At 36.3% G+C, this 13,067-nt stretch overlaps 1 protein-coding gene across 1 annotated transcript in view; it reads right to left on the reverse strand.

Moving 5' to 3' along the window:
• LOC145661173 (cuticle protein 8-like) overlaps window positions 1-13,067 on the reverse strand; it is a 33,700-nt gene that overhangs the window by 6,019 nt on the left and 14,614 nt on the right. The gene's annotated exons all lie outside the window — the stretch shown is intronic.

A 13,067-nucleotide genomic window follows, 5' to 3' on the forward strand; every position in this document is an offset into this window, starting at 1 on the left:
GATGCACTAGAAGGATATCTATCTAAATACTTATTATAGGGATAGGTAGGTAAGGAGAATGAGTTCGCCTTATAGTAGCGAAAGATCCTTAAATAGATCTGGCAGGTAAAGGTTAGATAAGAACCATACTCCCTGAAATAGATGTGATTCAAAAAATAATAATATAAAAACTCTATTAGTAACTCCTCACGAGTCTACTTCGAGGGATCGAACCCAGGAATCTGTGTTCAGAGTATTCATAAGAACCTAGTGTGTCCTGTAAGAGGAACAAATTATTTATAACAGACCAAAGCCGTATACAGCTTCAGTTTTGAACACGTGATTGACTCAAAAATTCTAATATTAGGGAATTGTTAATCTAAATGCCATATCCACCTAAATATGGAATGTAGCATTTCAAGGGTCAAATCCTGTCCCTATTCTACAGGGCCTAATTCCTTAGCAAAAATCTGTTTCTTGAATTAGTATAAGAATTATTTTTCTATACCCTTCTTCTCACAGGACCTCATTTTAGTCCAAGAAAGAAGTCCCTTAAAAATGAAAACCTACTAGAAGGTAGAACCTGATATAGCTCATGCCTTCAGCCCTGTTTAAGACTCGGAGAACCTAACGAGTCCAAGCAAGACCTCCGTAATACTCCCCCTCTCTTTACTTGAAAACCTAATATTCACTTACGGGGAGAAAAATCTCCCACTCGGCTCGAATTCCTATAGACTACATTTTGAAGACTGTTCGAAGTCTCCCCCAAGACTGACGGTCAACTCACCCCTTCCCTGTAAAAATCTTCCGTTTATATAGGAATGCTATCATATCATAAGCTATGTAGAAAAAACGAGCGGAAGGGAGGAGGGTTCTCCTACCAAAAAGAAGCTTTATCTGAATGCTTTGAAACTGACTTTTATTCTCTGAAATAGAGTTGCTATCTAACTATTCTCTTTACTAGAGGTATTTTTATGTAATAGCTGAAAATAGAAATAATATAAATATACATAGTAAATACAAACAATTAGATTTACATACAATTAATACTAATAATAATTAATCACCGAAGGCCCAGATCTGGATTTCTTAACCTAATAATAATAATAACTTAAAATATGTAAATCAATACCAATATACTGATATAAAACAATATTTAAATTTAAAGCATTATTTAAACACAAAAACCAGCAAGTGACCCAAAAGTGTCACATGCATACTATATTTATTTATACCACTTTGAAGTTCGGGTTTAGAAAAATAAGTCATTAGTTGATGGTGGCTAAAAATATGTTAGAACTTTGAAAGTGATGGCATGAAATTGAGTATAGCTATTTTGAAACTATCTTCAACTTTTAAAGATTAATTTTCACATTTTTCAAGGCATGGCCAAAACAGTTTGCCAAAAAGTTCGTTTGTTCGATTTCTTTAACAAAAAGTAAAATAAAATTTTCTCATTTATACCAGTAAATTGTTGCATAGTAGGTTCACCAATTTCCTCTAATAATTTCTACTACTTCCCATGCAGGCATATAGCCAGAATTTCGTAATGGGGGGTCCATGCAGGGCCGTGCCGTGTGGGGGGCGAGCGGGGCGACGACCCCGGGCGCCGAAGTAAGAGGGTCGAAAAATTCGGGAGAAAAAAGGAAAAAAGATACGAAAAATTGTTTGGAATATACGTATGGGGGCGTCGTCGTATACTCTCGCCCCGGGCGCTGATTTTCCACGGCACGGCCCTGGATCCATGACATGAAATACTGTGGTTATCACACCAGGGGATCAATCATTCTAAACTATTTTACTGGCAATATATGTTGGTTCGTTTAGCCAAGATTTCGTAATGACGGGGGGTGGGGGGGGGCGACATGAAATACTGTGGGTATCACACCAGGGTCATGATCAATCTAAACAATTTTACTGGCAAGAGATATTTATCTGCTAGGACAATAAAATGAGAATATGTTAGTAAGTATTTTAATAACAAACTATGAAGAAATCTTCAGTAAAAGCATGTAAAAAAGAAATATTTTAAAAGATTTTGTAATATATACGTTCTTTCCTCTGTTCATTCAAATATAACAATTTTCCTTCCATTATGACCTCAACTATTATAAAAAGTACATATTCAATAATATCTTGTAAAATATTTTACAATATCTGCGTTCCTTTCTCTCTTGAATCAAATGTTAACAGAACTTTCTTTCCACATAACTTTTTGTTTTTATTATTTTGTCAACTGTTCCAAATGACAAATTAAAGGAGCAGTAGAGAACTGATTCTAAAATAACATGTTTGATACTGCAGAGAAGCGATGAGGAAAATTATTTGTATTTTTAGCTTTTTATTTTTAACGCTGATTCTTCTTTTTCCCTTCTTTTTTTGTTTCAGCCTTTCTTAATTTTTCTTTTCTAGTTTCAAAGGGGGAGCTCCTGACCTCCCGGACCCCCCCTGGCTACGTACCTGTCATAAGTAACATCATTACTTCATCTTTTCGAAATTTGATGTTTTTGGGTAATTTTTTTCCAAGCTGCCTTTTGCAATATTTTTAAAATCCTTATTCATTAAAATGATTTTGTAAAGATTCAAATAAATTAAATTCTAACGACACAATGTATGGTAAACCTACAAATAAATGATTTTTCCCTGCCAAGCTTCAGTAGTTTCTGCAAGGTTATCACAGCAACAGGCTGTTTTGCAAAGGAAGATGGGTATTTTTCTTTTGACTAATTCTGGACACTTCTGCTTTCACTTTGTCTAATTCGGAGTAACATAACTTGTCACAATTAATCACTTGATTTCCTGGAAGCAGCTATAATATAACGTATCTTTCCAGTTTCAACGTGGGTAAAGGGCTTTAATGTTATTGCTGGTGGTTCATTTCAGTTCGCACAATCTCATATGCAGTACGAGGGTCACTACGAAAGTTTTGAGATACGCATTGTTGTGGCACAGTATTTGAATTCCAACAATTGCGTTCGGTAGTGGTATCCAGAGCGAAGAAGCGAAGCAAGTTTCAACTCGCCTCGCTTATCGGCGTGTCCGTATCGCCTTCACTTGTTTGTTGATGTTAGCAGTATTCGGCTGTCTAGAATGGAGCTCGAAAGGGAACATTTTCGGGCAATGATCCTTTACGATTTCAAAAGTGGTTTAAACTAAACACAAAGCCTTGACCGTTTGCAAGGGGCATTTGGGGACCTTGCTCCTTCTCGTGCTACAATTTTTCGGTGGTTTGGTGAATTCAGAAGAGACCGGACATCGCTTAAAGATGAAGAGAGAGCTGGACGTCCGGCAACAGCTGTGTCAGATGAAAACATTGCCGCTTTGGAACAAATGATTCGAGAAAATCCTCGAACAGCTTTCAAGGACATTGCATCTATATTGAACATTGGATCGCCAACAGTAACAAAAATTCTTCATGATCATCTTCGGCTCAGGAACTTTTCATCTCGTTGGGTACCAAATTTCACAAAATTAAATCCCCACGTGAAGCGGGTTTGCATATCCAGGCTCCTAACTATGAAAAAATTTACGCTCACTCCAACATCAATCATTTCACGAATTCAACCTGTTTTACGTATGTTATTAGAACATAATATCGATTGTGATTTATTCTAAAAACACTTTTATACATTGCAAGAGCTGTAACGTCCAAATATTTACTGAGAACTCATAGTCGTATCGGAATAAACAAAAGCGAGTATGGAACAGTAAACTGCTTTCACAAAAGGCAAAAGAAGATGTGCAAAGGCATACAAAACGGTCGAGTGGTTTGGGTCGATATACTATCAATCACATGTTTGTGTGTTCAAACCCGGTAGCAAGTTGTTTCTTTTTTAAGTGTCTTCCTATTTTCATCCGGAGGCTGAAAATATTTCTTTGAGTAACTCATTGAAAACTTCTTTTGTTTCAAATTCGATTAGAACGGAACATTATATGAATTGCGAATCTTAAATCCATAGCTTAAAAAAATGAAGTATACTCACTACTCCATTATCCTCTAATTTGTAACGAAAAACTATTTATAAACAGTGGTGACTTCGAAAATTATCCACGAGGGAATTTCAATATGCAGGTGGAGGGCAAACATTGGTAGTCCACATTGAGCACGATCGAATATATGGTCCTGAAGGCGGAAATTTCTTAGCTCGAGAGGAGTCTCAAATTCTCCCTCAGATCACGTCCTGAAAGCATCATTGCTTAAAAGCTTTTCGTAACAAATATAATATTACACTTGTTTCTCGTTCTACATTTTGAATTGGTAAAATCATAACTTATAGAGGATTATAATAAAAGCATAAAAATTACAATACCAATCATGTATAAATTATCCTGTAAGTTACGAGCTTTGGGTCAGATTAAAACTCAAATATTTGTTTTCGGATTGCACTTAGAAGTAAGTCCTCTCTATATAATCCTGATTGAAAAGCCATGTATAACTCTAATTAATTAATCAATATTTATACAAATATTTTTTATTATTATATACACTTCATTTCCAAAATCAAAATCTCGAAAATGTATATTGTACGAGTACAGATTCACAAATAAATGCTTATTTATCATATATATTGGTCTCTATTCGAAATTCTATTTAATCGAATCCGACAAGAACACAGACAGAAACATGAACAGGTGAAAAAAAAACAGAGAAAAAAATTCTGTAGCCGGCGGAGATTCGAACTTAGTTCGAATGGTGCTTTATAAGCCGAACGCCTTAGATCACTCGGCTATGGTAACAACTAGTGATTTTAGCAAAGGCTTCGAGTAGTAGTTCTTATTACAGTATAACATTTTCTATTGCCTAAAATTTAAACCTAATTTACTTTGATATAATATATCTATTAATTTGTTTCATGAACACGTTTTCGTTACTTTGATGAATGATGTATGTTGTTGATATAGATTCTATTACACGTTCATTCGTAAATATTACAGAAAGTATCAGGGTTATTTATGATCTTTTATAGAAATATACTGGCGCATGCGCAGTACACAGACAGTTCAATTGAAAGGCGAGGGAAGGCAACGCTAACACACTGTTAGAATGTTTCCCTCGCAAGCAGTAGTTCCCAACCGGGGGACGGCGGGACGCACTTTCTCCTCCTGGGGTGGCGTGAAGGGTTTACGAAGTCCCTTCGTTGTGTTATATTTCTTGAATGATTATGCACAATATCAAGTTACATCTTCTACACATTTGGAAGTGATAAATCGTAGAATAAATAAACCGTCCTCCACACACAGTGATTGTTGCTTTTCCAAGATTATAAACTGAAACACTTTTTTATTTCAGCAGAATATAAAAGTTTCAATGGGAGGGGTTACAACCCCCTCAACCCCCTGGGTCTTTGATATGTCACCGCCTAAACTGTAACTTTCAAGTTAGAATCGAAAAATGGAGACATGTGACCTACTAAATATATTTTTAGTTCATTATACATTTTCATAAATAAAATATCTACAATTACAATGACAGTAAATGCTAAGTAATTATTGTAAATCTTTGTACTTTCATTTTCCCTCTTTCTTCTCAACTGAGCTTGAAAAATGTAAAAATGGGAGGTTAAGAATTTCAAATATTACGTATATTTTAGCGTATTACGAAATTATATTTAATAGAATCCGGCAGGATCACAAACAGAAACGTCAAGAAAGAGGTAAAACCAAATTACACTGTGGTGGGATTCGAACTACTCTTGAACGGTGCCTCAGAATCTCTAGCCGAATGCCTTAGTCCACTCGGCTAATGTGACAAGTTGAAAACGTAGTAAGCGTGTTTCATGTTCAATCTTTTGTTACAGTATGAAATTTATTTTGTATTTTTTGAAGTTTAAGCCTATTTTGGCCTGATGTAATAGTCTGTTGAAATTGTTTTATGTTTACGTTATTCTTTACTTTGATGAATGATGTTGTTAATATAGGTTCTATTACGTATTCGTTCATAAATATTAAAACAATTGTCAGGATTATGTATGATCTTTCATGAAAATTGACTGGTGCATGCGCAGTAGAAACAGAAAGATGCACTTTACTGACATTTGTCATACACGCCAGAACGCAAATTTCTAACAGGTTCTCAAAATGCCTCGCTCTAAAGGTTGTGGAGAACTGTCTGTTGCTCTGAGAGGAGAAATCATAGGCCGAGCAAAAATGGGACAAACTGTGCCTCAGATTGCTAGAGATCTGGGATGTGACAAGAAAACGGTCAAGAAATGGGTTCAGCGACATGAAGAAGGTGGTGAATGGTTCAGGTCTCGGTCAAGAAGTGGAAGGCCAAAAGTGACAACTGCAGCTCAAGATCAAGCTTTAGTTACAGAAGTAATCAACAGACCTCTACGCCACACGTCAATCCTCTTGGACAAAGCCAGAGAATATAATTGTTCTCACGAAACAATAAGAAGAAGATTATTGGGGGCTGGTCTACACTGTTCAAGACCCGCTAGGAAGACTCTCCTGACTGAAACTCATAAGGTCAGACGAATGGAATGGGCACAGAATAACATAACCCAACCTCAGTCATATTGGGACTTAGTCATCTGGACCGACGAGAAGGTTTTCAAGTCTAACCAACAAGGCAGAATTATATTGTATAGACCGCGCGGAACCAGGTATGCTGAACAAAATATTATCAGAACTTCTAGTTCAGGGCGAATATCAGCACACTTTTGGGGATACATGACGGCTGCTGGTCCTGGAGATTTGGTTGCGGTGCCTGAGAGAATGAACAGCAGTGTTTACATTAATATCCTCGAAAATACGTTGTTACCGTCCTTAGAAAGAAACTTCCCCGAACAGGAAGAATATATATTTATGCATGACAACAGTGCTGTTCACACTTCCCGGCAAACACGAGAGTGGCTAAGTGAACATCCAGAGTTAATTTGTATTGAGTGGCCCCCTCTATCACCAGATTTGAACCCAATTGAACATCTGTGGGCCTACATGGTGCAAGAATGGGAAGAGAGACGTGAAGACAGAGACCAAACGTTTCTTCAAAATCATGTTATGGAACTGTGGCAACATTTTCGTGACACACCGTCGTATTGCTCGAGACTTGTATCTAGTATCCCCTCCAGACTTCAAGAAGTTATTGACTCTGGAGGTGATTACACGAAGTACTAGTGTGTCATTTTTTGTGTAAACATTTATTTAAGTTTCATTTATTTATTATATTTTTTCAAGAACAATACTTTCGTTTTTCATTTTTTTTCCTTTGCTTGTTCACTTAGTAGTTCGTTAAAACGTTAAGGAAGAGTAGTATATCTTCAAAAAGTATTTGTGAATTTACTTTGAACGTTTCTAAGAATACATTTACTTTTTTTTTCTTACTCTATATCATGCCCAATATTACTTTTATTTCAGTTAATTAATAACTATTTCACATCTCGGATAAAAGTATTATTGTCATTTTAACGATGTTTTTCCTTTTGATTGTGTAATTTCTAGTTTCATTGAATTATCTCGATTCGAATGAATAAATCGCATTTTGTTTATTGTCCCTTCCTTAGCTAGGTTCGAATTCGAGAACAATGTGGTGTAATTTACGTTCTTTATTCTTCATATTGTGCAGTAATGACAATATTAATTACTTTTCATGAGTCCAGTTGATCAAACCTGGTGATTCTTTACGCAATGACAAGCGTAAAATACATTTTAGCTTTCCTTTATACTTCACAGCGATGAAACATTCTAACAGTGTGTTAGCGTTTCCTTCCTCGCCTTCCAATTAAACTGTCTGTGTACTGCGCATGCGCCAGTCAATTTCCATGAAAGATCATAAATAACCCTGATACTTTCTATAATATTTACGAAAGAACGTGTAATAGAATCTATATCAACAACATACATCATTCATCAAAGTAACGAAAACGTGTTCATGAAACAAATTAATAGATATATTATATCAAAGTAAATTAGGTTTAAATTTTAGGCAATAGAAAATGTTATACTGTAATAAGAACTACTACTCGAAGCCTTTGCTAAAATCACTAGTTGTTACCATAGCCGAGTGATCTAAGGCGTTCTGCTTATAAAGCACTATTCGAACTAAGTTCGAATCTCCGCCGGCTACAGAACCTTTTTCTCTGTTTTTTTCACCTGTTCTCGATGTTTCTGTCTGTGTTCTTGTCGGATTCGATTAAATAGAATTTCGAATAGAGACCAATATATATGATAAATAAGCATTTATTTGTGAATCTGCACTCGTACACTATACATTTTCGAGATTTTGATTTTGGAAATGAAGTGTATATAATATTGAATAGTAAAAATAGTAAAATAAAAAAATATTTGTATAAATATTGATTAATTAATTAGAGTAGTACATGGCTTTTCAATCAGGATTATATAGAGAGGACTTACTTCTAAGTGCAATCCGAAAACAAAATTTGAGTTTTAATCTGACCCAAAGTTCGTAACTTACAGGCTAATTTATACATGATTGGTATTGTAATTTTTATGCTTTTATTATAATCCTCTATGAGTTATGATTTTACCAATTCAAAATGTAGAACGAGAAACAAGTGTAATATTATATTTGTTACGAAAAGCTTTTAAGCAATGATGCTTTCAGGACGTGATCTGAGGGAGAATTTGAGACTCCTCTCGAGCTAAGAAATTTCCGCCTTCAGGACCATATATTCGATCGTGCTCAATGTGGACTACCAATGTTTGCCCTCCACCTGCATATTGAAATTCCCCCCGAGGATAATTTTCTGAAGTCACCATTGTTTATAAATAGTTTTTCGTTACAAATTAGAGGATAATGGAGTAGTGAGTATACTTCATTTTTTTAAGCTATGGTTTCAAGATTCGCAATTCATATAATGTTCCGTTCTAATCGAATTTGAAACAAAAGAAGTTTTCAATGAGATACTCAAAGAAATATTTTCAGCCTCCGGATGAAAATAGGAAGACACTTAAAAAAGAAACAACTTGCTACCGGGTTTGAACACACAAACATGTGATTGGTAGTATATCGACCCAAACCACTCGACCGTTTTGTATGCCTTTGCACATCTTCTTTTGCCTTTTGTGAAAGCAGTTTACTGTTCCATACTCGCTTTTGTTTATTCCGATACGACTATGAGTTCTCAGTAAATATTTGGACGTTACAGCTCTTGCAATGTATAAAAGTGTTTTTAGAATAAATCACAATCGATATTATGTCCTAATAACATACGTAAAACAGGTTGAATTCGTGAAATGATTGATGTTGGAGTGAGCGTATATTTTTTCATAGTTAGGAGCCTGGATATGCAAACCCGCTTAACGTGGGGATTTAATTTTGTGAAATTTGGTACCTCACACTTTGACTGAACAGCAGAAGCGCATGCGTGTGGAATGGTGTGAAGAAATGCTTGCAAAATTTGATGGAGGCAATTCTCGACGCGTCTCTGACATTGTTACTGGTGATGAAACTTGAATCTATCAATTTGACCCTGAAAATAAATTCCAGTCTACAGTTAGGATCTTTCCAGACGAAATCCACCCACGAAAGTGAAGCGACCGCGAAGTGCGGGGAAGAAGATGGTCGCAACTTTCTTCTCCAAATCTGGCCGTGTTGCAACTGTTCCACTTGAAGAACAAAGGACTATTACTACTCAGTGGTGCACCACTGTTTGCCTAACAAAAGTGTTCCAGAAGCTTCGGGAACGGCGTCCAAGAACTGGATTGCGTGGGATCCTGCTTCATCATAACAACGCGTCCGCACACACGGCCAACATCACAATTCAGTTTTTAGAATCTACGGAGGTCAAACTTATGACTCATCCGCCGTATAGCCCTGACCTGGCCCCGTGTGATTTTTTTTCTGTTCCCCAGGATCAAAGATCGCATGCGTGGGAAGAGATTTTGCAGCCCTGAAGAAGCTGTAGTGGCTTACGAGAATGAACTTTCAACACTTAAAAAAAAAAAAAAAAAAAAAAAAGACTGCCAACACTACTTCCAAAAGTGGTTTTCGAGCATACAAAAGTGTGTACAGTGTAATGGTGAATACTTTAAGAAAATGTAAGTGTTAAATTGATTTTAAGTATGTAAGTTATTTCACATCTAAAACTTTCGTAGTGACCCTCGTATATCATAGTACAGTATCGTATGTACATCACTCCTCCAGTTTTTTTTTTTTTTTAATAAGTAGATCTTTCACAGCAGAGAATGGCATGTAAAAATTTGGTTAAGTAGGTTGTTTTACTTACCGTATATGAATCGAACATATATTATATTGAGCTTGGAAATATGTCAGAGGTTTGCGTTGAAAACGGTCAAGCAGTGATTGTAGTGGGAGGCTGTTGGTTATGATGTATTAGAAGCATTGCTCCGTACTACGTGAGGAGCAGCAGAACTTCAGTGTTAAGTAAACTGAGCAGAGCATGATAGTATAAAATGAGTGATACTTTTCAGTGAAACATAGGATGAAATTTGAAAGTCTCAGATCAAGGAAAAGTAGAACAACGTAAAGAAAAGTGTAAAATCCGACTGTTTCTCGAAAGCCAAGCAGTAATTTCTATTGTTATAACTACAATTGCAAATATCAATATTCAAAAGTGCTTGAAGTTTTTTTCTTTTTTTTTTTTTACTTAGATATACTTGTCTCAGGTAAGTAAAAAGAAATAAATGAAACAAGAAGAAAGATCGAGGCCTTGAAAATAAAATGTAGACAGATTCACCATGTTCAGAAGATGCTGTCTACAATCCACTGAGCAGAGTAGATCGGTGGGTCAGAGTGGATCACCGTGACTCGGTGGATAGAATGGGTCACGTTCTGTTGACCCTCGACCCACTGACCCACTTTGACCAGTATTGGGTAAGTTACTTGTAAAAATATAACGCGTTACAAGTTACTTTACTTTCTCTTAAAATGTAACGCGTTACTTGCCCCCAAAAAGTAACTGTTACTTTACTTCGAAAGTAACGCGTTACTAACGCGTTACTTTTAGGTCCGAAACTTTAAAATGTGAAAAAATTATGACTTCAATTTTCCGTACTACCGCTGCTATTATTATTATTATTATTATTATTATTATTATTATTATTATTATTATTATTATTATTATTATTATTATTATTATTAACTATAAAAACACTGTATATAAAATGAAAGATACGCGGTTTGTATTTGAATACTAAATAACTAGTTGATGCCAACCTCGGTAGTCGTGAAGTCTACACAGAGAAAAATCCGTTCTCCGGATAGTCGTATATTGTACAAATATACGTTATCCTCTTGCTTACTATAGAAATCAGTACGGAGCATATGTTTTCCGTATGCTACATAGGCACTGGCCTTAGATGTTACATCATGCAGTGGTGCCCACCCCCCTTATGTTCATGACGCACCCCCCAAATTGTCTATCCGTAGGTGTTCTTCCATGAAAAAATCTTTTCGATCAATTTTTACACCCCCTCAAACATATTTATATAGATTTCTAACCCCTCCCCAAGAATTTCAATGGCGCAGTTTGCGTCATAGCCCTCCTCTGTGGGCACCCCTGCATCATGCCTTTGCAGGATGTCTGACATCTAACAGTTTTCCCTATATCACACGCATATACTTATGTTACCTTCGTCAGCTATATGTTAGACTATATACGTCCATTTGTATGTGAGATCCTGACCGGTACATTGTTTCATACGGAAAGTACGTATAGATGGAACACTTATACAGAAAGTATTACAAAACATGCGTTTTCAGTTATACGTCTGCTGTACTTTTAAGTCCAAAAACTACAGAAATTACGCATTTAACCTATCTTTTTAAGTACGCCACCTACAATTTTTTTTTCTCAGTGTAGGAGTCAAGGAGATTGTTCACGAGCTTCTGAATTTGGGTCGAGGATCTAGGTTGAGTATTAGGGCTCGAGCCAAACACTGTTAAAAGATATAGAGCACTGGTCAAATATCTTCAAAACTGCTCGGCCGGGGTTTAGAATTGTCAAAGACTCGAGCAGCTCGGCTCACAGCTCATTCACCGAACCGAGAAGTGAGCTGAGCCAACAGCTCACCCAACCGACTCGGCTAGAGCCGTCGGCTCAGTTGAGCCGAAACGAGCAGATGGCTCATCCCTACCAAGCCAGCTCGAGCCGATGGTTCACCCCAAGTGAGAAGGCTCGAGCCATATTCTCAGTTGAGCCAAGCCGAGCTGAGCTTGTTATAAAAAAATCTGTTGTGGTCTCGCTATCGAGACGAGACGAGATGCGAGCAGTGTCCCCTCTCGTGAGCAACACTAAAAGTATTCCATATTACTGTTTAGCTTACATTTTTCATGGCTTTCGTTTTCCAGTGTAATCAGGCCATGATTTCAAGACGAGTTAAAACGAACGAGCCATTTATCAAACTCGACTGGACTCGAAACTCGAAGCAAAAAACTGAACCGGCTCGTAACTCGACTGGAGGATATTACCTTTGACTTGACTCGAAACTCGACTTGAATTCGAGTCGAGTTGAGTTTTAGCTTGACTCGTGCTCCTCCGTATGCGTTAGAAAAAATGGTTGTTTATTATTATACTGCTAAACTAATTATATAATAATAATGTTGTTATGTAAAATTAAAAATACAGAATATTGAGAAACATTACACTAAAACTAATAAAATGAGAACACATGAACTGGGAGTGAATCAAAACTTGCCAGTAACTCTAAAATCGATATACGCTTTTTAAAGCTAATTTCAAACTCTATAATCAACCGGACTCTAGGATAAGCAAACTGATCTGAAAGAACTCCAATATTACCATCAGCAAACTATTGTCTAGTAATAAAGTAGGCCTTCTCATCAGAACAGTTTATTCATATTAAGCCCTTACTGTATATCGTTAATTTGGCACCCTAGTTGTTGATATTTTCCGCTGGGGCACTTCAGACACTTTAATTTTAAATTCTTTTCACTATCATCCTCAGCTCTTAAGAAAAAAGTATTCTTTCAAATGTTCGAACGGTAAAATATTTTCATTCTCCATCTTTATAAAAACAACACCAAAGTAAAATAGACTACCGGTATCATTGCATTCCTAGTTCACTCACTGAATGTATTGATTTGGAGCTCTCAAAATCTACGACAAAATCTTCCAGGTAGTTTGCAATTAGTACACGTG

The sequence above is a fragment of the Thermobia domestica genome, chromosome 9 (genome assembly GCF_964235325.1).
Source record: "Thermobia domestica chromosome 9, izTheDome1.hap1.1, whole genome shotgun sequence".
NCBI classification, from domain to species: Eukaryota; Metazoa; Arthropoda; class Insecta; order Zygentoma; family Lepismatidae; genus Thermobia; species Thermobia domestica.